Source organism: Stegostoma tigrinum, chromosome 10, assembly GCF_030684315.1.
Source record: "Stegostoma tigrinum isolate sSteTig4 chromosome 10, sSteTig4.hap1, whole genome shotgun sequence".
Classification (NCBI taxonomy): domain Eukaryota; kingdom Metazoa; phylum Chordata; class Chondrichthyes; order Orectolobiformes; family Stegostomatidae; genus Stegostoma; species Stegostoma tigrinum.
In genome coordinates, this window is record NC_081363.1 from 56,601,763 (window position 1) to 56,627,670 (window position 25,908).

Below are 25,908 nucleotides of genomic sequence, written 5' to 3' on the forward strand. Positions count from 1 at the left end.
ACAAACTATGCTTAACTAAAACCAACCAACCTGGACTTCTTAATGCTGCTAGCTAATTGGTGGCTAATTTCAGAGACCAGATCTACCTGGGACCCGGCTGGAACAGGACATGTGCATGAGTTTCATGACACTAACGCCACCTCTTATATTGATCAATTACGTGCTGCACAGTACGGACTATATCCACTCTACATTGATTTATAATCCTAATATCAGATTAGTATCTCCTACAGCACCAGTGCATTATTCAAACGCCCACACTTAAGAACTTGTAACAGTTGGTCATTTGATGTTGTTTTTGGAACTCTTTGGAGTGATTAAACTCATTTAACCTTTTGAATTCTCTCAGTCAGTGAACCTGACACTAGTCTGCAAGGTAGTTGGACCTAAACCCTACAAGAGGATAAAAGTGACGTACTAACCCGGATGGAGCAGATCTGATGATCAGCCACTTTTTCATAACAAACAGCCAACTTGCCTTTATCACATTAGGGAGCAAAACTTATGATATAATTACAATAATAACATGCCAATTAATACAAGAGTGCATTTACAATCTTTTGCTAAACTTCACTGCAGTTATGTCATTCTGGATTAGTTGAACCCACATAAATATCTCAACATTGTCTATAGCCACAAAATTTATTGCCTGACATTTGTTAACTGAGGTTATAATTTAGTTTAGTTCGAATGAAGACTTTTAATGGTCATTTTTAAAAGACGGTATGGTTTTATTGACCACCACAACTGATTTATCTTTGTACGATTGGGCATTAGTTTTATTCAGAGAAGTACTTTAGATTTTTTTTGTTCAGTTATGGGATGTAGGCATTACTCAAGACCAGCAATCATTGTCAATTTCTAATTGTTATTGAGAAGCTGATAATGAATTGCTTTCTTCAATATAACTAAGTAGTCTGATAAGCTAGTTCAGAAGGTAACCTTGTGAGAGGCATAAAAATGGACTGTAAAAGCTTCTCTAAACATGGGAAAAGGAAAAGATTAGCAAAGGCAAATGTGGGCCCAATACAAGCTGAGGCAAGAAAATTTAAAAGGAGAAATAAGGAAATGGCAGAAATACTAAACAAATATCTTGCGTGGAATTTTCCTCGGCTATAAGTGATGTAGGACATGGTGTGAAATGTGGAAAAATACAGTGAAAAATGCAAATTCCTGATACTGAAAAAAACAATTTTAGATTTTCCCCTGAAGAACAGCACATCTTTGATAAGTGGTGACTGCCTTATTTCCATGCATTGGTACCTAATTATTAGTTAATCTTACCTTTTTTAAGACCATAAGAAATATGTGCAGGAGTAGGCCGTTAATGGCCTTATGCCTGCTGCACCGTTCAACAGCATCATGGTTGCTGACACTCATCGCTTCCACATTTCTGCCCTTTCCCCATAATCTTTGATTTTTCTACTGATCAAGAATCTATCTAATATTTCTATGCAGCTTGCAATTCTCTCCTCTTTGCCCAAGAAATTAGATGATGAAAATTCCTGACTTGAAATTCAATTTGGTTATCTGGCAGATGGAACACACAGCTTAATTCTTCGGGCTACATTTTAATCTTCCTCACCAACATGTCATTGAATGCTCCCTGTTGTGGATGCTCCCTCTTTGTGTTGAGTCAAAGAACAAAGAACAAGGAAAATTACAACACAGGAACAGGCCCTTCGGCTCTCCAAGCCTGTGCCAACATGCTGCCCATCACAACTAAAACCCCCTAATCTTCCAGGGACCATATCCCTCTCATCACGTATTTGTCAAGATGCCCTTTAGAAGTCACTATCATATCTGCTTCTACTACCTCCCCCAGCAGAAAGTTCCACCATCTGTGTAAAATATTTGCCTCGTACATCACCTTTAAACCTTGCACCTCTCACCTTAAACTTACAGCCTGCCTTTGGTATAACAAAGTCAGCATCAGGAAATCACCAGCCTCACCTCATTATACTTGCCATTTGTAGGCTAACTGTTAGAAGTCATTCCGACCTTCACTTTGCACTGTTATACATTCCAACTGAGCCTAGACTAGACTGGACACTTTGTTGTGTTGTCCCCCTCTGGTGGTTGGCCTAGTAGAGGAAGGCCCTTCTCTTGACCACCCTGCCCAGCAGAACCACCAGGTCCCTACCTGAAAAGTGGGATGCCAGCTTTCTTATCTGAAACCTTTCCATTTTCTAAAATGACAGTGTGTGAGGTAGTCCCTGTACTGGTGGGCAGCTGGGCTTTAGACATGGTGACAATGATTTGCATGCCAGGAATCCCAGCAGTGACAGGACATTTGCCATGTACTTGCATGAGAAGGATGGCAAAGAGCCAGTTACAGAATTAATGAGCTGAGGAGTGGAACATTGTGTGGGAAAGCTCACTGTGAGTCATGATGGGATAGTCTTTGAAAATAAGGGCCTTCTTCTACTAGCCCAGCATTTGGAAAATCCAGCCCTGTTTGTCTCTCTTGATGGAGAAAACCTCCCAGGAACTCTAGAGAACTGACAGACTAGCAAGAATGAGGAATTGGTAGAAATTATGTGTGAGATGACATTCATAGAGAAATTAATGCAATTGAAAGTTGATGAATCCCCTGGACCTGATGTTTTATATCCTAGTATTGAAAGATGTGACTGTAAAGATAATGATAACATCAGTGGTCATACAGAAAGAAAGGTCAGAATATCACCACATGGTTTAAGAAAGGAAGGAGAAAGAAAAGGGAGAATTAACAACCCGTTGGCCCGACACCAGGCAAAAGAAAATGCTAGAATCTGTTATAAAGTATGTGATAATTGGATACTTAGAAAATATTAGTAGTTTTGGACAGAGTCCACATGGCTTTATGAAAGGGAAATCATGTTTGACACACCACTCTCTGAAGGTGTAACGAGAAGAGCCAAGGGGGAACCAGATGACGTGGCCTTTTTGATATTCAAAGAACATTTGGTAGGATCCCACACATGAGGTTATTCATTAATACTGGAACACATGGAATTGGGGGTAATGTACTGGCATAGATTGAGAACTGGTTAACAAACTGAAAACAGAGCAGGAATAAAAAAACGTCATTTGCTGTTTGGCTGGTTGGTTGATAGGATCAGTGTTTGGGTCCCAGTTTCTTTAAAATCTATGTCATGGATGTGGGGACTATATTCTTTCCAAGTTTTCTGATGATATAAAACTAGCAACCCTGAGTTGTGAAAGAGATGTAAAGAGACTTCAAGAGGATTTAGACAGGCCAAGTGAGTGGACAAGAACATAGTGAAATACAATATGGAGAAATGTAACTGGTAATTGGTAGGAGAAACAGAAATACAGGATGGAATCTTCCCAGCCCCCACACAATGAGAGTCATGACAAGAAATTTGGGAAAATTGAGTAAGATGTTCAGTGAAGCCCTTCTAGATGTTGAAAACAAAAAAAAAATGCATTTTCCAACCAGCTGTAGAATACTGTTCTCATTGATAAATGGCAAGGGTCTATTTGCATGGATTGTCACTCATTAACTGCCTCGTTATTTTTTAATTTCACTTCACTAATTTTCAGGATCCTATTCTACCATCCATCAGATAGAAACTAGATACCCGAAAATTTCTCGTGTCAAAGTCAGAATGGGTTCCTCCTGACTCCAGCTTGCCATTTGTTTTTCTGGGTTTTTATCTTGGACTCTGGACACCAGCATTTAAGGGCATGCTCCAAGGGCAACACCCACACAGACCCCATGTCCTTGCTGACCCATACTAGATCAACACTGTTACCTAAAAAGGTATACTCAAGCCTTTCATGCAGGTGTTCTCCCCTTGTGTGACAGAAAAAAGGCAGGGAAACAACTTAGAATTGAATTAAACAAACCCTTCTTTATCTAATCCTATATGCTCAATATAAAACACATATTCATTGCAACATTTACTTCTCACTTCATTTAACTTAAACTTTAACTCAATTAGAGACAGTAAGGACTGCAGATGCTGGAAACTTGAGTCAATAAACATGGAGCTGGAAAAGTACAGCCAGTCAGACAGCATCCAAGGGGCAGGAAAGTCAACGTTTCGGGCCAAAACTCTTGGTCAACGTTTCAGCCTGAAACATTGACCTTTATGCTCCTGGGATGCTGTCTGACCGGCTGTACTTTTTCAACTCCACCTTTATTGACTTCAACTTTAACTCAATATATCTAACTTCACTTTATGTTACTCTAACTTAATCCAGGTTTAACCCTAACTCTTACTTTAACTCAAAATACTACCCTGATATGAGTGAAGTGGCTAACTTTGTCCTCCAGAGATCTCACCTCATGGCTCGTTGTCTTCTCTGAAAATTTCTTCAGGCCAGGTTCTTCTCGAATGAGCCCTGGGAGGCTTCTGAGAAAATTGTTTTGTTTTGTTAACTTACCTGAAAACGTGTTCTTTTCCAGAAAGATATCTGGCACTCTGTGATGAATTGACCAAAGCCTGATCACATTGTTCGATCCCAGTGAATGGAGTTTACTGGTAAACAAATCTAAACTTTTTACAGCAAAAACAGTGATGTTTCATGTTCCATATAAGGTAATATGGTGCCAGTATGTCTCGAGAAACCATGGCACTTGTCATGTTTTGTCAATACGGGAAACAGCAGGTCACAACGTGTCCTGGCTGCAGTTTAACTGAGGTCAGAGTTTAAACTAGCTTAACCAAAATTCCCAGCATGCTTGATTGTAGCTCTTAACTGATCAGGTAGCCACTTCTGCAGGTGGCCACTTAGCCACACTATTTCACTATGACTCATTTCTGATCCACTTTCAGTACAATTCCACATTTTAACGCTGCACTTCTGAGCACATTGGCACCTTTCACTGTAATGCTGTTGCAAGAATTCTTTGTCCAAATGGAACGGCATCCTAGCTCATGGGTGAGCTCACTTGATCTCATAACACTCACGCACTTTGTGCCTACTTCGATGCTTTCCCTTGCCTTGCATTGCCTTTTGGTGCTTTATTCCATTCATCACAGCTTAAAGGCTCACAGTACTTGTGTCATGCCTTGTTGGTTAGTGCAGACACAAAGCCAGGTAACTTGTCATCGTTGCCAATAAGCATATGCCAAGGGGATGGAATGGTGTTGTATGGCACAGTGCTCTGTCATTTTAAGCTTGTGTTACACCTGCACATTTTGCCAATTGCATACGTGCTGTAACATTTTGAATATGCTTCAAGCAAACCAACTTGTCTCAAAGTCCAAGGTAATGAATCCTCAATCAAGTTCAGGAACACAAGAACTAGGAGCAGGAGTCGGCCATCTGGCCCCTCGAGCCTGCCCTGCCATTTAATAAGATCATGGCTGATCTACTTGAGACTCAGCTCCACTTATCCACCCACTCACCATCACCCTTAATTCCTTTACTGTTCAAAAATTTATCTAGCCTTGCCTTAAAAACATCCAGCGAGGTAGCTTCAACTGCTTCAGAGAATTCCTCAGATTCACAACCCTTTGGGTGAATTCCCTTTATTTTGAGACGATGCCCTCTAATCCTAATTTCACCTGCTAGCAGAAATAAGCTCCCTGCCTCCACCTTATCTATTCCCTTCATAATCTTATATGTTTCTATAAGATCTCCCCTCATTCTTCTGAATTCTAATGAGTATAATCCCAGCCTACTCAGTCTCTCCTCATAATCCAACCCTCTCAACTCTGGAATCAACCGAGTGAATCCCCCCTGCACCCCCTCCAGTGCTGCTATATCTTGTCTCAAGTAAGGAGACCAAAACTGCACACAGTACTCCAGGTGTGGCCTCACCAGGACCCTATACAGCTGCAGCATAGCCTCCCTGTTTTTAAACTCCATCCCTCTCGCAATGTCAGACAAAATTCCATTTGCCTTTTAAATTACCTGCTGCACCTGCAATCCCACCTTCAGCGATTCCTGCACAAAGACACCCAAGTCCCTTTGCACAGCAGTGTGCTGCAATTTTTTACCATTTACAACATAGTCCATTTTGCTGTTATTCCTACCAAAAATGATGGCCTCACACTTATCAACATTGTACTCCGTCTGCCAGACCTTTGCCCACTCATTTAGACTATCTGTATCCCTCTGCAGACTTTCAGTGCCTTCTGCACACTTTGCTCTACCACTTACCTTCGTGCCATCTGCAAATTTTGACATGCCACACACAGTCCCCAACTCCAAATCATCTATGTAAATTGTAAACAATTGCGGTCCCAACACTGATTCCTGAGACACAACACTAGACATTGACCACCAACCAGAAAAACACCCATTTACCCCTACTCTTTGCATTAAGACACCACTAAGGCAGGGGATCCTGGAAATAGGTCAAGACAGCCTTGATACCAGTCCAGAGGTTTGGATGTGATCAGATGACTGCTCAGGGCAGTCAGGGTCAGGGGGTCTGGGCTTCTACAATGTACTGTAGATCCAGTGAAACCAGTCCAGGAAATCATAAAAACACAGATAAGGATCTGTGCAGGTATGGCTTCTGGTTGGCGTCTGGTCCCTCATTGTTCAGGGCTGTCTGACTAAAAGGGTCAAGGCAGTAGGCCATGGTCCATCCTGGGAGTCCACCTATTAAAATTCAAGGGAGTTTTTCAGGGGCCATTGCCATGAGAGAGAGGCTGAAGAACTCAATTGTAGGGCTTGGAGTCAGAATGCTGGGCTAGAGAGGAGATTACAATAGAAAGGGGGCAACTCAATATATTAAAGTATAGAGATGAAAGGGTGGCATGGTGGCTCAGTGGTTAGCGCTGCTGCCTCACAATGCCAGAGACTTGGGTTCAATTCCAACAGCAAGCGACTGCCTGCCTGGAGGATACACAATCTCCCCATGTCTGCGTGGGTTTCCTTCAGATTCTCTGGTTTCCTCCCATAATCCAAAAATGTGCCAGTAGATGAATTTGCCCGTAGTGTCCAGGAATGTGCCAGCTAGGTGGATTAACCATGGAAAATACAGAATTACCAGTAGGGTGAAGAGTCTGGGTGGGATGTTATTTGGAGGCAAAGTGTGAACTTGATGGGCTGAATGACCTATTTCCCCATTGTATGGATTCCATAAAAGAGCAATAAAGGGAAAGGAATAATGCAGGAAGGGGAAGTTCATCAACAGTCAACAGCATCCTGGCTTGGATGGGTGAGTAGTGGGTGATGGGGGACTCGTAGGCTATGAGCTCTGCCATACTTACTCAATATACCTGACACAGGGGTTGTAAAGCAGACAGACGAGGATTTAGATAGATGCATTTGGTGGACACTTGGGGAAGTTCAAACATGATGGGATTGATGGACTGAGTTATGAAGAGGGGATTTTGATTGGTAGTCCATCATAAATAAGAAGCTGAGCTTCAAATCTGTTGTTTTGAGGAGCAAGTCTGTTTTCTTCCATTGCACTGAAAAAAAAAGTGCACAATGATGATGAAAGTGGCAGTGGGTGAATGAAGCTGGAAGATTCCTGCCAACCCTACATGCCTTATGTGAACCTTAGGCAGCAAACGTATGTGTGTGTGTGTGTGTGTGTGTGTGTGTGTATGTGTGTGTGTGTGTGTGTGTGTGTGTGTGTGTGTGTGTGTGTGGTGTGTGTGGAGATGTGTGTGTATCAGGATGTATGTGTGCGTGGGCATGTTTGTGTTTGGGGATGTGTGTGCGTGGGGATATGTGTGCGTGGGAATGTGTGTGGGCACGTATGTGTGTGGGGATGTATGTGTGTGGGGATGTATGTGTGTGGGGAGTTATGTGTGCGGATGTGTGTTTGTAGGGGGATGTGTGTGTGGGGGAATGTGTGTGTGTGGGGATGCATGTGTGTGCAGGGATGTGTGTGTGTGTGTGTGTGGGAATATGTGTGTGTGGGGATGTGTGTGCGTGGGATGTGTGTGCATGGTGATGTGTGTATGGGAACGTGTGTGGGGATGTGTGTAGGGATGTATGTGTGTGTGGGGACGTGTGTGTGTGCGGGGATGTATGTGTGCGGGGATGTGTGTGTGCACGGGGATGTGTGTGTGCGCAGGGATGTGTGTGTGCGTGGGGATGTATGTGTGCGGGGATGTGTGTGTGCACGGGGATGTGTGTGTGCGCAGGGATGTGTGTGTGCGTGGGGATGTGTGTGTGCGTGGGGATGTGTGTGTGCATGGGGATGTGTGTGTGTGGGGATGTGTGTGTGTATGGGGATGTATGTGCATGGTGATGTGTGTGTGGGAATGTGTACATGTGGGGATGTGTGTGTGTGTGGATGTATGTTTGTGGGGATGTGTGTGTGCATACGTGAATTTGTTTTGTTTCGAATGGTCACCTGAAGTGAGGTCAAAGTTTTCTTGACCCCTGTTGACCTCCAGTTGGTAGGCTAATGTGGAACAATAGTCTATGAAAAATCACTGGGCCTCACACCCTCCATGAAGCTTAACAAAAATGACAGAGTTGATGTGTGATAAAAATGGGCTCACAGACTATTGCATAAATGGTGATAAATTGAAAAGGGCTGATGTCCATGGCTATCCTTGATTTTGAAAATGAACTAATCGCTATTGGTGTTAAGTTTAATGGTAGTATGTCTGGGATCCACAGGAGGCCCAGTGTTTTTTGTGTCCAACTCCATTTTCTGGGGATGCACATGGCACAGAGTCAACACAGGTTTTGTCATGTCCCAGAACACTGATAGAACACTGGTGTTGAATGCTGGAACAGGTCCAGAGGGCTGCTGGAGAGGGAGGCCACGCTCTCCCTGTGGCTGTGAACATGACTGCTGCTCTGAACTTCAATGTGACTGGATTCTTTCATGGAGAGATGGGTGACCTGCATGGTATCTCTCCCACAAATGAATCAAGGCAGTGACTGATGTCATCTGGACAAGACTGCAGCAGTTCATTTTAGTCCCCTGCTCTGAGGTCAGTGCAGCAGCCTGGGCAGTTGACTCGGGAACATAGCTGGTTTCCCACAGATGCAGAGTGCATTGACAGCATTCAACAAGGGCCATGATGGAGCAGATGATGGGGATGTTGAAGATGCAGTCCCGAGCTTGGACTGGCCCAGCTGTAAATATGAGAGAGTATCAGCAGTGTTGGCTATGATCTGTGAGCAGTGTGGCTTTGTGCCTGTTGTGCCATGAAGTGAGGGATGTCAGATTGCAAATGCTTCCTGTGCAAAGTGGCCTTTTAAAGATGGTATAGATACAAGGGATTTCTATCTTCTAGTGGATGTTATTTTTCAGGAACACTGTTTCGTAGGGTTGGACCAGAATTGGTCAGGATAGATGCCACGGGACAGGGGTAGCTGGTTTTTGAGGCGAATTGGTAAGAATCAACAACGAATCTCATTGGGGCTGGCATTGAGAACACGCCACAAATTAGCACAAATAACATAAGATTTGGCCAATGGTATTGAATATCTTCCATCCACTGACTCCATCTATACTTCCTGCTGCCCTGGGAAAACTACCAACGTAATTAAAGATCCCAAGCACCATGTTAAACTCTCCGCCACGCTCTTCAATCATGAGGAAGTTATAAGAATTTGAATACCCATATAAATAGATTAAGAATTGCTTCTTCCCTGCTGTTATGAGACACTTGAATGTAACTCAAATGTTAATTCGGATCTCCCTCTCTCCGCACCTTCTCTGTGGCAGTAACACTGTATTCAGTATTCAGTTCTACTATCCTGATGCACTTTGTGAGGTATGATCTGCCTGTATAGCATGCAAAACAACTTTTTGCCATATCTCTGTACATGTGATAACAATAAATCTTTCAATCAATCAAAAAACTTTGTTTGATACCAGTAATACCAGTCGTATTGCCTAACCGTTGACACCTATCCAATTCTAGAATTTTTTTGCTTCAGGCCTGAAATGAACTTACTATACTAAATTTCATTTCACCCAGTCTCTAATAGCTCTCACATTCCCTGATCTTTATTTAAGCTGTTGATGATAATGTAAAACCCCTGGGTTGCTGGAAGAACATTGAATGAATGAAATATGAAATGAAATTCAGCCATATACAGTACGTAATTATAAGTTGCAAAGACATTCTAATTAGTGTCTATGTGTTGGCTAGTCTATAAACTGAGGAAAAGAGCAGTATTACAATGAGAGTTGAAGATTCTGAAGACAAAATCAGAAGTACAAATTTCTAATCAAATACTTCAATCAAAAAAAGAGATATGGGAGGTTATTAAATTTATCTTAATCCACTGATGAATTTAATAAAGAAGTAATCAAAGATCATTTGAAGACTTTTGTGCCTGGATGTAGGGATGACAAGCTTGAATAAAAGGCAAGTCTTTGAGGCTTCTGTATCATTTTATTACATGATACATTCAGATTCAGATTTAAAAAGGAATGCAAATGAGAGAAAAATGCTTCACAGAAAATAATCATTTGCCTCCTTTGTAAGTATTCATAAATAAAATCACGCTAACAATAGGTTTTTTTACTGTCACATAATTTCTGCTGTAGAGACTGTATCTCATTACTGCTGCCAAAGTTACATGGGACTTATTCATATTTTAGAATCTAATATTTACAAGCTCTGTCACAAATGGTAGATTCATTTGAGCCTACTCTCTTTAAAAAGATCAATACCTATCATCTACCCATCTTCCATCTTCTTGAAAGATCCACGTATTTATTGATTCCTTCAGTATAAAGAAAGATATCAATCTTAATGGAATCCACTGAAGCAGTCATTTGCTGCCCTTCCTTCAAGAGCTAGGATAGTGGTCCCCTTGTTCCCATTTTCCAACCCACCATATTCAATGAATTGCCCTTTGCCCTTTCAGCTACCACCTGCATGAAGCCACTTCCAAGAACCTTTCTATAATCCTGAAAGGAGTGTTCCTCCTGCCATTCTTTAACCTATTCCTGAGGAACCTCCAGTACCGTGTCCTATTCCCATAGTGCCTTTCTATGCCCATATGATATAGAGATGCAAAAGGTGCCGTTCTAGGTTCCCCCATCCCAGCATTCAAGGTCCCAACCTCATTTTCCAAGTGGAATAATGATCTAATTGTACTTCTTTAAATTAATATTTACTCTTCATGATGTGGCACAATGGAGAACAAAAACAGACTGATTGACAGCTTTGTAGAAAAACTCATTGAGGCCTGAGCTTGTCCTTCTCGCTCCCTGTCACTTTAATTCTCTACCTTGCTCCTACTCTGATCTTTTAATTCTTTGCTTCCTGCAATGCTGCAATGTTGTTTAAGAGGAGCTCAAGGTGTAGACCCTCATCTTTCGACTGGACGCTTTAAATCTTCCAGACTCAGTATCGGCTTTCACAATTTTAGACAATTTCTGCCCCATTCTATGTCTTTTCTTGTTGTTGGTTTTATTTCCCTCCTGTTACCCTTTTTCAATTTGGTTTTAGTTTAAAGGCTGGGAAGTTGTTTAGAACTTTTATAAAACGTTGATTTATCTGTAACTAGTGGGGAAACTGTGATGCTCTTTATCATAGAATCCCTACAGTATGTGAGCAGGTCATTCAGCCCATTGAGTTCACACTGATCCTCCAAAGAGCATCACAGTTAGACCCACCCCCCACACTATCCTTGTAATCCTGCATTTCCCATGCCAAATTCATCTAGCCAGCACATCCCTGGACACTCTGGGCAATTTAGCATTGTCAATTCACCTAACCCCCACATCTTTGGACTATGGGAGGAAACCAGATCATCGGGAGAAAACCCATGCAGATACAGAGAGAATATGCAAACTCCACTCAGAGAGCCTGAGTGTCGAATCGAGCCTGAGTCCCTGGTGCTCTAAGACAACAGTACTAGCCACTGAGCCGCCATGCTGCCCTATGTAATATCATATAATATGTAATAACAGAACATTTGGAAAACATTAATGAAATTAGACCAAGCCAACATATGTTTATGAAAGGCATAGCATGCTTAATAAAACCATTGCAGTTTTTTGATGAGTTAGCTAGTAGTGTAGATAAGGGAAAACCTGCAGATGTTGTGTATTTGGATTCTCAAAAGGCTTTTAGTAGGGTCCCTCATAAGTAATTAGTGGACAAAGTTAAAGAAAATGGGATGGGGGTAATATATTAGTGTGGATGGACAACTGGTTGACACACTCCAAACAGAATGGGAATAAATGGATCTTTTTCCAAGTGGCTGGAAGTGGGTAGTGGGGTACCTCAAGGATCATTGCTTGGGTCCCAGCTATTCCCAATTTATGTAAGTTACCTGGATGAGGGAACCAAATGCAACATTTCCAAGTTTGCTCATAAGACAAAGCTGGGTGGGATTGTGAGTTGTCAAGTGGTTGTGTGGAAGCTTCAAGGTGATTTAGACAAGTTAAATGCGTGAGCAAACATGGCAGATGTGATTCAATGTGCCTAAATATGAGGTTATACAATTCAGTGTGAAAATCAGAAAGGCAGAATATTATTTAGATGGTGATATATTGGGAAAAGCGGACGTACAAAGGGATTTTGGTGTCCTTGAATATAAATCAATGAAAGTAGACAGGCAAGTACAGCAAACAATAAAGGAGGTAAATGGTTTATTGTCCTTCATTGCAAGAGGATTTGAATTTAGGAGTAGTGGTGACTCACTACAGCTATGAAGGATCTTGGTGTGACCACACTTAGAATATAGCACGTAGTTTTGGTCTTCCTGCCTAAGAAAGGATTGAGTGCAGCAGAGTTTCATTAGACTGATACCAGGATGGCAATACTGTCCTATTGGTTCAATTGGACTCTTATTCATGAGAGTGTAGATGGATGAGCTGAGACTTGATGGAAATATATAAAATTCTAACGGGGCAGAACAGGTTACATGCAGGGTGGATGTCTTCCCTAGTTGTAACCAGTGGTCACAGCCAGAGTTCCCTTCAATTTTCTTTCTGGTAGTGTTGGTCTCCAAATGCGAGCACATCTATAACTAACGGAATTGGAACTGAATGCCACAATCATAGTGTTGAGGTCGACCTTTGTGTGCAAAACTCTGGAGAGTGCAGCCACGCGGCTTAGAGGCAAATTTTTCAGTCTTAGGATATGTGGTAGCCCATTTAAGATTGAGATAAGGAAAGACTTCATCACTAAAAGGAGTGGACCTCATAGAAATCTGTACCACAGAAGGGTGTGGAGGCCAAGTCACTGAATATACTCAAGAAAGTGATCTATTATTTTTTACGTTTTAAGGGCATCTAAGAATAAGGGGAGAAAGCAAGAATATGGCACTGAGGTAGATCATCCATGATCATATTGAATGGTAGAGAAGGCTTGAGGGCTGAATGGCCTACTCCTGCTCGTAGTTTCTATATTTCTATGTAACTAGAGCATCGCATCCAGTTCTGGTCACCAGGATTTAACAAGGATATTGTGAAGAACCCTGATGGTTTAATCTTAATAGCTCCAGAAATAAGGGACTTTGGCTCCAGGGTTAGGTTGGAGAACCTAGGAGATTGGTAGACGGATGATGCAAGGCAATGCAGGTCATACCAGGCACCATGAGTACCAGGTTTGGTGTGACCATGAGGTGACACCCACCAAGTCTCTAATTCTTTTTTTACCTACGCTTCAAGGGCAGCCTAGTCTAATTAAACTCCTATATATGTCAACCCACCATATCAACCTGAGATTCTAACTGTCCTCCTTACCAATTAAGCCCTGTCACTACACCTTGGTGATGCTGACCATCGTATTTATTGAAATAATGGTGGTGGTCTTGACTACCTATTAAACCCCCTCACAGTATCTCATTTACTGTCATTCACTACCAGCTCCCATCCTCTCATTTACTGTGATTTTCCCTCTACCCATCACCATCCATATTTCCTCAACATCCCAGGCTGCTGCCTACAATCCCCAGTAATTATTATCTCAACCTCCATTTCCCTATAGTATCCAAAACGCATCCCATCCCCAAACACTTCCAACTGATGTGCAAGACTGACTTGTGGCCCCTATCCTGGAATGTACCAAGACAGCCCTCCTGCCTGTGGCCTGCCCAGTGGTCACTTGACTGTGTCCAAGCCCCTGAACTGAGAGCAGAGGCTGGCCTTGGCTTACAGCACTGGGGTACCCTGACTGGCATTTTGACTTTAGTGAGGAATATTCCACTTAGATTTTGAGACATCATCATTTTGTTGAGGCACAAACAATATTTTTGTTGTAATAACACAGTGTGGAGCTGAAGGAACACAGCAGGCCAGGCAGGATCAGAGGAGCGGGAAAGCTGATGTTTCAGGTTGGGATGCTTCTTCATAGAACATAACATAGAACATTACAGCACAGTGCAGGCCCTTCGGCCTTCGATGTTATGCTGACCTGTCATACCAATCTGAAGCCATTTTACATATACTATTCATGTACATCCATTCAGAAAAGGTTCATGATCTGAAATGTCAACTTTCCTGTTCCTCTGATGCTGCCTGGCCTGCTGTGTTTCTCCAGCTCCACACTGTGTGGTCTCAGACTCCAGCATCGGCAGTTTTTACTATCCCTGGTTGAATATTTTTGCTGTGCAGCCTACTGTAGGTGCAAGTTTGACATTGCATTGGATCATTGAACAACATGCCCACCTCCTTGACTAATGACTGTTGACAAGTATGACAAGGTTTCTGGCTTTCTTTCTGCACTACGCTGTAAGATATAACAGAAGTAATGTGTGCATTTACAGGGGTCACTGACAGGGAAGCACTGAAAGACAAAGCAAGCAAGCAGCCCTCAGATGCAGCTTAAACCAATCCTTGAGCTGGGTGCCTGAGCTTGTATGTAAAGTGTCCTTGCAGTAGTATTTCAATTCAAGGGTCCGGTCCCTCCAAAGTTCAATTGGTTTGGGAATGTGACATGATGGTGTGGAGAGGTTGGCAATGAGTCGGATGCCAACATCTGTGGATATGGGATGAATGTAGCCACTGCCCAAGAGTGCATCCTGGGATGTTGGTGCCAGTGTCCAAGATAGCTGTCTAGAGGAACAAGAAGTGAGCTGGAGTTGACAGATACCTGCTCTGACTTCCTAATTGGAAATTCTTGATGTCGAATTTCTTATAGCAGGTGGCAGAATAGGAAGCCACCTGCTATAAGAAATTCGACATCAAGAATACTAGCAAGATGAGATTTGATGCTTGTGAGGGTAATATGGTCAATAACCCTCTTTAAGATGTAGCATCTTGCCACTCTCCAGTGAGAATCTCATATCAACATCCAGAACCTTTTTGGCAAAATGAACCTGTTGTTCCTAACATCAAGAAAGGCCTCGCTAGACTTGTCATGTGAATCTCCCAGGTTTCTCGCCATACCAGAACGGTCAAAGCCTTATAAGATTCTGCCTGAAATGTTTAGGTGCCTGAAATTTTGCACATCTCACTTCCAAGTCCAATAACTTTTATTTATTGTTATAAGGCAAATTAGAAACAGCTAGGGCTCTGAAGAAGTATCATATTGGATTTGAAATATTAACTTTGTTTCCCAATCCACAGCTGCTGCCAAACCCACTGAATTTCTCCAGTACTTTATGTTTTTATTGCAAATGAATGCTGTTTTCAAAACATATTTTAAAAAGAACAAATTATTCCTAGTAACATGCTTAAACAAGTGCAGCATTGAAGAGCATGGATTGGATGGTAATAGATGGGTAACCTTGCCCGTATCTTATTTCTAAAATATATGTACAGAAATATTTCACCCTACTTTGCATATATTTTGAATCAATATTGAATAAGGAGAATTAATGACTACTTTCCTGTTGAGAAAAGCTACCGTTGCAGGTGAGGGCTGCTAACTGTGTGGGTAGCCAACTTCTAGTATATTCTCAGCTGTGACTTCAATTGAGTTTGAAAAGCTGGTTGTCAGCCAACATATTGGATGCAAATCTGTATGAACTAGATACCATTCGGATCTGAGTGAATAAGTAATCACAATGAAAAAGAATCTCAGAAATTCTCTACCTTGTGAAATTTCAAACTTCTGTTCTGCACTACTTTAACTCAATCAGAACACTTAAAAATGGTCACTTATGGGATTACTACTCGATAAGGTAGAGATTTACAAGTATGTACTTTCAGCATCAAATTGACTGCACACCAGGAATTTGGGCAGATAGGTCAACAGCCCTGCAGGATCTTTCATCCTATTGTCTGAAAAATTCTTCCTGATCACTGCCTGCACTCCTCATGCACCCTCTTGAATTTGCTCTGGATGCTCCCAGCAGGCATAGCTCGACTTTGAAAATACAACCTCACAATGGTTTACTTTGATAGCTTGTGCTTTAGTTACAGCTATTTAGAGCAATGGGAAGGAGGTATCAGTGTCTGATTGGGCATTAGAGATTTATGAACAAGTTATCTTGAGCACATGTTTTCATACATGACTCAGAAGCCAATGAATAAATAATAATTATACTTTATTATTATCGAAGAATTACATGACAAATAAATCTTTGCAACATTTAGTAGTTAGATATGTTGAGTTTCCGAGTGATCCAACAAATGTTTTAAAGTTTCCTTCACATCCTTTCTGGTTATACTAAAGTGTCTCGACCTGAAATATCAACTTTCCTGCTCCTCTGATGCTGCCTGGCCTGCTGTATTCTTCGAGCTCCATACTGTACTATACTAAAGTGAATGCTTTGATTGGTTATGTAATTAATTGATGTTGAATTCTGAGGAAATTTGAGAGATTGGTTTCCAAAAGGCACTTGAGAAGGTACCATAATAACACCTTACTGCGCAGGGTGAGAGCTCTTGCACTGGAGTTGATTGACTAATGTAGATATGGAATTGCCTGACAAACAGGAAATACAGAGTTGGGAAAAATGGGCCATTTTCAGTTTACAAACTGTAGTCAGTGGTGTCCACAGGGGTCAGTGTTGGGTCTTCAATTAGTTATCATACATATTACTGACTTAGATGAAGGGACTGACAGTATGGTAGCCACCTTTGTTGATGAAACAAAGATAGGCAGTATAACAAGGAGTCTGCAAAGTGATGAGGGTTGTTTCAGTGAATGGGCAAAAAAAAACTTGTCATATGAAGTACAATGGGGAATATATAATATTGTTCATTTTAGCATGAAGAATAAAAAGGAATTCTTTTGTTTCCCTAATTTCTCCATTTGTTTTCTATATTCTGATTGCTTCAGTTCATGCACCATTTTTGTTGAATTCTCCAAATCATCTCTGAAGAGGTCATTGTGAAATTTGGGACCAGGATCCAAAGATGATTCTTTCTCCAATTTTCTCTTCCAGTATTCATAGTAACATTGGAAATTGTACCGATTAAAATAACCATACTTGAATGCTATGTTCCCAAACTTTCCTTCATTATTCTGCCTTTGTCAGTCATTCTTAGTGCAGAAAAGCAAAGAATCTATTATTAAGTCCGCCTGTTCTTCAAAATGACCTGCATACTATGGAAAATAACTGATTGAAATGTAATTCTCTGTTTTGAATGCAATTCAGTTCCAAAATACGTTCAACTACTCCACAGTCAATTCATAGCAGCAATTTGCAATAAAGAAATAAGACAGCCAAATTTATAACAAAATTGCAAAAAAAAAACTTTGTAACTGAGAATTGGTATCCCCACTAATACATCAAAATGTGACTGCATAAACGCAGTAGACCTATTTAAAAGAACTGGCTTCTGCTGAAAGCACTACGTTATGTTCCTTACTTTCACTGTTATCACGTAGTAATTTCAAACTGCAAAAGATGAAAAGGTTACAAGTGTAAATGAGACAACTGCAAAATGTCTCACAATAACTTTGCAAGTTGCCTGTTTTCAGCTTCTATTGGTCTTCATCTGACTGCTATTTATGTACAGTTATAAAAAATTACTTTTCATTACATTCTTGCTTTTAAACTAACTATGCCCTTATAAAAGTATCTTCTTTCATTGGTTTATTTTTAAGTTAAAAAGTGGACAATTAATGCTAATCGCCTTTCAGAAGAAATGAGAGCAATTTTACAAATAAAGTTAGCTATGATGCCTCAATGGTGATAATTTCTACTACACCCCAAGAAATGCACAAGTGTACTGTTTGGGACCAGTGCTCGATGAGATCAAATTATGATCTAAAATATTATGTGACCTGATTAACATATTGCACAAAGTGTGATGTTGATGATTTAACTATTGATAATTAGTGATAGAATCTGATCTGGATCAAAAGAATGCAAATGATTTACTAATTACACTTCTGTAACAAAGTTAAGAAGCGTTTTTATTGTTGCTAATAATGGTAGGAAAATTCTTGGTGGCCAGTTTCCTGTAAATTGGTTTTTGAAGGGTCAATCCATTTTTCAGGAGCAAAACGAAGAATAAAGGGGCTGAACTCTGTTATACCACATGAGTGTGATGGGCTTGTGAGGCCTAAGGTTGTTTTCTTTTCTTGGAAGCAGGTTTTCTAATAGCAAGCTTTCTTTTGCAATGGCAGAGCCTACTGAATCTCTGTTGTGTACGTTCTTGGACGGACCCCTCAAATATCTGAAGGCTGAAGTATCTGTTCCATTTCTTGCAACCTACTGGCTGACCAGTGAATGTCCCATCTGGGTTTTCAAACTAGTGTGAAAATATAATTTGTGATATTAGGGCTGGCTGTCATTCTTGAAGCTAGTAGCATGCTTACACTTTGACATCAGAGAACTCTCCTGGGATATGGCTGGTCTCTCAACAGTGTCCTACAAATACAGCTAGTGCTCCCGCAGTTGTGTAATGACTACTTCAGGACTATACTTTCATCTCTCCCAGCAAATGAATGACTAACATGATTGGCATTAGCATGGCACATCATTCCCTATAGCAAATGAGTAGCCCAGGAGGCAACATTAGAAGCTGTTTTACATTATCTGGTGTTTGTCCCAATCCTGTTAATCTAAAATCAAAAGGCAAAACCAGTCTAACAGGCTAAGTGGCTGGGACATTTATCGACGATACTAAATACATCTGAGTATAACATACCATAAATGAGACTGAAGAATTAACTCCAGGAAATTATTATGATCAAACTGAAAAAGATCTGGGAGTCATTTCAGACTTATTACTCAATATGTCCAATTCGTACAGAGCGTTGAGCAACATTACCGATAAAACATAGACTATTGCAGAACCAAAGCAGGAGGATTCTTGTTGAATTAAACAGTTTTGTGATGCAGTGATAGTGACACTGTCTCCAGACCTGAAATACTAGGTTCTGCCCAGAGGTGTGACTTAGCATGTCTCAGCATGTTATTTCAAATAACTACAAGCTAAATAAAGTTATGATTAGCCTGTTCAGAACTCTGGTCTGACTGAGGAAACATAAAGCACTGAAGGCAGCAGAGAAATGAGGCAGAAGACTGATTTCCATTGAAAGAGGTGTCAATAATGAGGAAAAATTGGAGTAATTTGAGTTGTCAGCCTTAAACAAATATGTCATGGGGTGAATGTTGTGCAAACTTCATAAAAAATGTTATATCGAATTGTGACAATAGAGTAAAAGGTTAAAAGAAAACAGACATCTGTCAAAAGTGAACTAGCATCCCAACAGAGGAGCATCATTGTTGTTTTGTATGGATGAACTAAGGCAGGGCAAACAGGAGGGAAAAGTGAAAGTATGGTGTGGCAGAGTTGAAGAAGTGACTTGTTGCTTCCAATGACATTTGTCATTCCGTGGCTTCAGCTTGGCTCAGTACATAAGACTTGTACCCCGAGTTAGAAGTTTATGGCTTCAAGTTCCACTGCAGGATTGAGTACCTATCTCAGCTGGCACGTCAGCACAATAATGCCAAGCTGTTTATTAATTCCATCCCCTATTCCCAATTCCTCCGCCTCCACTGCATCTGCTCCCAGGATGAGGCATTCCACTCCCGCACATCCCAGATGGCCGCGTTCTTCAAGGACCGCAACTTTCCCCCGCAGTGGTCGAAAACGCCCTTGACCGTGTCTCCCGCATTTCCCACAACACATCCCTCACACCCTGCCCCCGCAACAAACGCCCCAAGAGAATCCCCCTGGTCCTCACATATCACCCCACCAACCTCCGGATACAACACATCATCCTCTGACACTTCCGTCATCTACAACCCAACCCCACCACCAAAGATATTTTTCATTCCCCTCCCTTGTCTGCCTTCCGGAGAGACCACTCTCTCCGTGACTCCCTTGTCCGCTCCACACTCCCCTCCAGCCCCACCACACACGGCACCTTCCCCTGCAACCGCAGGAAATGCTCCACCTGCCCCCACGCCTCCTCCCTCACCCCATCCCAGGCCCCAAGATGACTTTCCATATTAAGCAGATGCTCACCTGCACATCTGCTGATGTAGTATACTGTATCCACTGTACCTGGTGTGGCTTCCTCCACATTGGGGAAACCAAGCGGAGGCTTGGGGACCGCTTTGCAGAACACCTCCCCTCGGTTCGCAATAAACAATTGCACCTCCCAGTCGCGAACCATTTTAACTCCCCCTCTCATTCCTTAGATGACATGTCCATCATGGGCCTCCTGTAGTGCCACAATGATGCCTCCCGAAGGTTGCAGGAACAGCAACTCATATTCCACTTGGGAACCCTGCAGCCCAATGGTATCAATGTGGATTTCACAAACTTCAAAATCTCCCCTTCCCCCACTGCATCCCAAAACCAGTCCAGCTTGTCCCCTCCTCCCACTGCATCCCAAAACCAGCCCAGCTCCTCCTCTCCCCCCACTGCATCCCAAAACTAGCCCAGCTCATCCCCGCCTCCCTAACCTGTTTTTCCTCTCACCTATCCCCTCCTCCCACCTCAAGCCGCACCTCCATTTCCCACCTACTAACCGCATCCCACCTTGACCTGTCCGTCCTCCTCGGACTGACCTATCCCCTCCCCACCTCCCACCTATACTCTCCTCTCCACCTATCTTCTCCTCTATCCATCTTCGGTCCGCCTCCCCCTCTCTCCCTATTTATTCCGGAACCCTCTCCCCATCCCCCTCTCTGATGAAGGGCCTAGGCCCGAAACGTCAGCTTTTGTGCTGCTGAGATGCTGCTTGGCCAGCTGTGTTCATCCAGCTTCACATTTTGTTATCTTTTTTATTAATAGTGGTGCCCTTGTTTTGGATGATGTGTAATAGCGTCATATCTTCCTGGTCAGGTAAAGAATTCTATGATTGTATTTAAAGAGAAATGGGACACTATCCAGATGTACTTCTCAGCATCCATCCAACAACTAAGACCATCAAAAAGAACTTGGCCAAATTTTGAATACTTTTTTTGTCAATAAGCCCTTGCTTTGTGAAAACTGGGTGTAGTATGTACCTATATACTAGCAGTTAATTTCAGAAGTATTTTATTGATGTTGGAGAAGAGTGGTGTGGTTGTAAGTATCTGAAGCTGCAAAATCTTTGGAGAATGAGCACACATGATACAACATTGTCAAAGTCACAGAAAATATCATCTTGCAGCATAAGTTATTAGAACATATGGTAGCTTTGGGATGTTCTACAACATTATAGAAACAATAATATGAGAAATCTAAATCTTCATTCAGATTTGATGAATCTAATTGGCAAAGGTAGCCTTGGGAACAAGATCCCATATTGTATTTGGGACAATCTCTTAGAAGCATACATTGTGAATTAACCGGGGAACAGGACATTTTAGACATGGGACTGTTTCATGAGTGAGGATTAATTAATGATCACAGATTCAGTTTAAGGATGTGAAATTTGAGTGCAAAACTATTGTGTGAAATAAATAAAGGCAATTATAAAGGTACAAAGAAAGAGTTAGCTGAAGTAGACGTGGAGTATTGGTAAAAAGCTGATAATCAGTGGGAGGCATATAAATGATCTTTCATACATCTTTCAACCAGTATATATTCTATTGAGAAAGGAAGATTCAATGAGGATGATAAACAATCCATGGCTAAAAGCATCCTAAGAGTAGTAGAAAATCAAAGCAAAAAGGGGAGAAGAAGTTAAAACAGTTACTATCATGAGAGAGAAATTATGAGGAAAACTCATGGGACTAAAGGTCGATAAGTCCTTGGAGCTGTTGGCCTGTATCCAAATGTCATAAAAAAAGAGCTAATAGAGATTCAAAAAACATGCTCCCGATCCCACTGCATGCCTTTGGAACACACTCCCATAGATGTGTAAGTCTGAGTGTAGCCTTGTGACTTATAAGCAGAGAGTGCTCCTTTAAATGATGAGCTGGCTATTCTCCTACAGTAATCAAAAGGTTAAAAAAAAATCGCGTCCCAAACATTATTGATCTACTCAACAACACCCTTTTGCTGGAGATTTTCTGAAATAATGACAATTAAAATAGTAAGTTTAGTGGAGGAATTACAGAAAGCAATGTCACATTATGGTTATAAATTATGCAGCCATCGTTTTGGCGCAAAGTAATTTTATTTGATTAGTGATAAAACTGAAGTTTATATAAAACTGCTCAAAAACTAGAAAAACAGCAGAGTACTTCGATAAATGGAAGCCAATCTCTACAGCAATACTTTTTTGTTGTTTCTGCAAATTCAAACGCTGCTTAAGAGGTCCAATACTGCAGTAAGAGTTTGTTTTGTTCCTGCAGTTGCAAACTTATACAATGTAAATGATATTTGAAAAAGTCCTCAACCTGTCTTTGGCAAAGTTTACATCAGTCCAGAGTTCAGAAAAATGCAACCCAGTAAGTGCTCAGTGTTTGCTTTGTTCAGATTTTCAGAGGAAATAGGAGCACTGACCTGTTCAGGGCTGCCTGAAGCGTGGACAGCTAAGGGTTTGAAATGCAAACTGAATGCACTAGTTGTTAGTGCGTTTGACTGTTTCAAAGCAAACAGCTTTTTTTCGATCAATGCATATGTAGTGATTTACTTTGCTGGCTGTTTTCTTTGTTACATAATAGAGTTACGTTTCAGTTATTCTTCAGCTAAACTGATGCCAAAGCTCTCATAATAGCACATTGAACATTTCCCTGTGATTATCAGAGAAAAGCAGACTCACATAAAGGTTCACTGTTTGTGTCAGATGAATCAGAACAGTTTCAGAAACTCCACATCTTACTAACATTCACCAAAAATCTTTTTGTCATTTAAACAGTGGTGAAAGTATCTACAAACTTCTTTTTATGCTGCTATCAGTCGTTCAAGGGGCATTTCTATGCAGAAGTTACTTGGGCTCTCTCACTTAAGGCTTTGATCTGCTTTACTATCATGTTGGCTGAGATTACATGAGACTGCAGAGTACACAAGGCTGTCTGCTCTTGACTCAAATATAAAAGAGTGCTGTTTATATTCAGCAACTGATTAGCCAACTCAGTTAATATTTGCATGATGGGAAGATATTTAGTTTTTTATGTGACACTGGTTTTAATTTAGACAGGAAGAAAGTTGCTGGTGTGTTAACCTGTCTTGTCACAAAGAGCCAATCTGAAATGAGTAAGGAGGAGAAATCTCTCATGGTCTGTTTCAGGCCTAAGTTGAGCAATTTACGTGAGAGAACATTGGAATTTGAGGACAGCGTTGTATTCAGCCTGAAGTTAACTAATATTATCTAAACATTTGCTTCACTGGTAGAAAGGATGGAGAAACAACAGGAGGGTGAGGGCTTTGCCTGCTCTTACAGGATTGACAGGAATGACAATTGAATTTTAATAAAATAACTTGTTGATTGCTGCATAAGCCGCAATAGTTAGTGTGGAATCTGAGCTGGATCCAATATTATGTTCCACTTTTAGTTCAGGGGGTAAATCATGTTTTGGTCTCTTTTTATTCATTCATTGGATATATCCATCTGTCAGTTCTTCTATTTTCTTCACAGCCTACTTTCCTACCTATTTTTATATCATCTGCAAACTCAGTCACCTTGCCTTCAACCTCTGAGTTAAGTCATTTTTCAAATGGATAAAGATTGAAGGCCCAGCAGAAACCCCACTCATCACATTCTGCCAATCTGTAAAAGACACATTTATGCAGATCCTCTATTTTCTGGCAGCTAGCCCATCTTCTTTTCATGTAAGCATATTACTTCCCACACCATGAGCTTTAACTTGCACAATAACCTTGTGAAATACCTTCGGGAAATCCTGTACAGTTGATCGATGGGCTCTCTATATTCATAGCATATTACAACTTCAAAAAAATTCTCATTGGTTGGCTAAACATGCTTTGCCTTTCATAAAACCATGCTGACTGTTCCCAAAGTTTGAAGTATCCAGTTATAACCTCCTTATTAATTGATTCTAAAAGCTTCTCAATAACATAGGTCAACTTAGCTGGTTGACAGTTTTCTGCTTCCATCTCTTCCTGAACAGAATGTTATATTTGCTGTCTTCCAGACTAATGGAACATTCCCAGAGTATACTGAAGTTTGGACTATCTCATTAGTTCCCTCTTATAAGGACACCTAAGATTAAGCCCATCAGGACCCAGAGACTCATCAACTGGGCAAGGGAACCTCCTGCTGATTATCACATACTGTCCTCCCTCAGTTGATGAATCAGTGCTATGCCATGTTACACAACACTTAGAGGAAGCTCTCAGAGTGGCAAGGGTGCAAAATTTACTCAGGATTGGGATTTCACGCCCACCATGAAGAATGGCCTGGCAGCAGAACTACGGATCGAGCTGGTCGGGCCCTAAAGTTCATAGCTGCTAAATTGGGTCTGAGGTAGCTAGTGAGGGAAGTAACAAGAGGGTAAAACATACTTGATCTCATCCTTACCAAATCTGCTGGCTGCAGACACATCTGCCCATGATAATGTCGGTAACAGTGGCCATGGCACAGTCCGTGAAGAGATGAAATCCTGCCTTACTTTGTGAATACTCCATTATGTTGTGTAGCACTATCACTGTACTAAATCGGACAGACTTTGAACAAATCTAGCAAAACACGATTGGGCCTCCATGAGGTGCCGTGGGCCATCAACAGCAGCAGAATTGTACTCCAGGACAGTCTGCAACCTCATGGCCCGGCATATTCCTGGCTCAACCATTACCGTCAAGCCAGGGGATCAACCCTCGTTAATGAAGAGTGATGCTAGGAGGAGCGCCAGGCATACCTGAAAATGAGGTGTCAACCTGGTGAAGTTACTCGAGTGGACTACTTGCACGCTAAACAGCATAAGCAGCAAGTTATAAACAGACATAGGCAACCCTACAACCAACGGATCAGATCTAAGATCTGCAGTCCTGCCACATCCAGTCCTAAATTCAATGGAGGAGGAGACTCCACAAATATCCCTATCCTCAATGTTGGAAGAGTCCATCAGTGCAAAAAATAAGGCTGAAGCAGTCACAGCAATCAGCCAAATTCTCCCCAGCATCACAGTTATCAATCTTCAGCCAATTTGATTTACTCCATGTGATACCAAGAAACTTTCCCTAACTTCTTAAGTTACTCATAAATAATGGATCCTCCCTTTAGCATTCTTCTTTATAGTAGTAATATGCTTTTTCAGAGTGTTCTGAAGTATTCCCTTAAGTATCTGTCACTGAGTCATTATTGATCTATCCCTTAGCCTTTAGCTACATCCCCTTTCATGCTTAGTTTTAAAATACAAGTTGTAGTCTCAATCTTCTCCCTTCCAAACTTGATGTAAAGTTTAATCATATTGTGGTTGCTGCTACCTAAGAGTGCTTAACTCTGAAGCCATTAATTAATCCTACCACATGACATAATCTTGCCGAACATGCTGATCTGATAAACTGTCTCAAAAAGTACTCTAAGAACTCCTAATCTTGGCTATTATTGCCAATCTGAAATTATAAGCAAACTGCCAAACTTTTATCACAATCACCCAATGTTTATTCTTAAATTCTTTGTCCCACAGTGCAGTTGTTGTTAGCTGTACCATTAAGCCACTTCCATTAATGACAGCTTTCCCCATGCTCTTCAACTCCACCCAAACTGATTCTACATCCTAATCTTCTGAGTGATCTCTAATGATTGCACAATTGCCATTATGATTAACAGTGTTACTGTTACCTCAGTGTCTAGTTTCCTACAT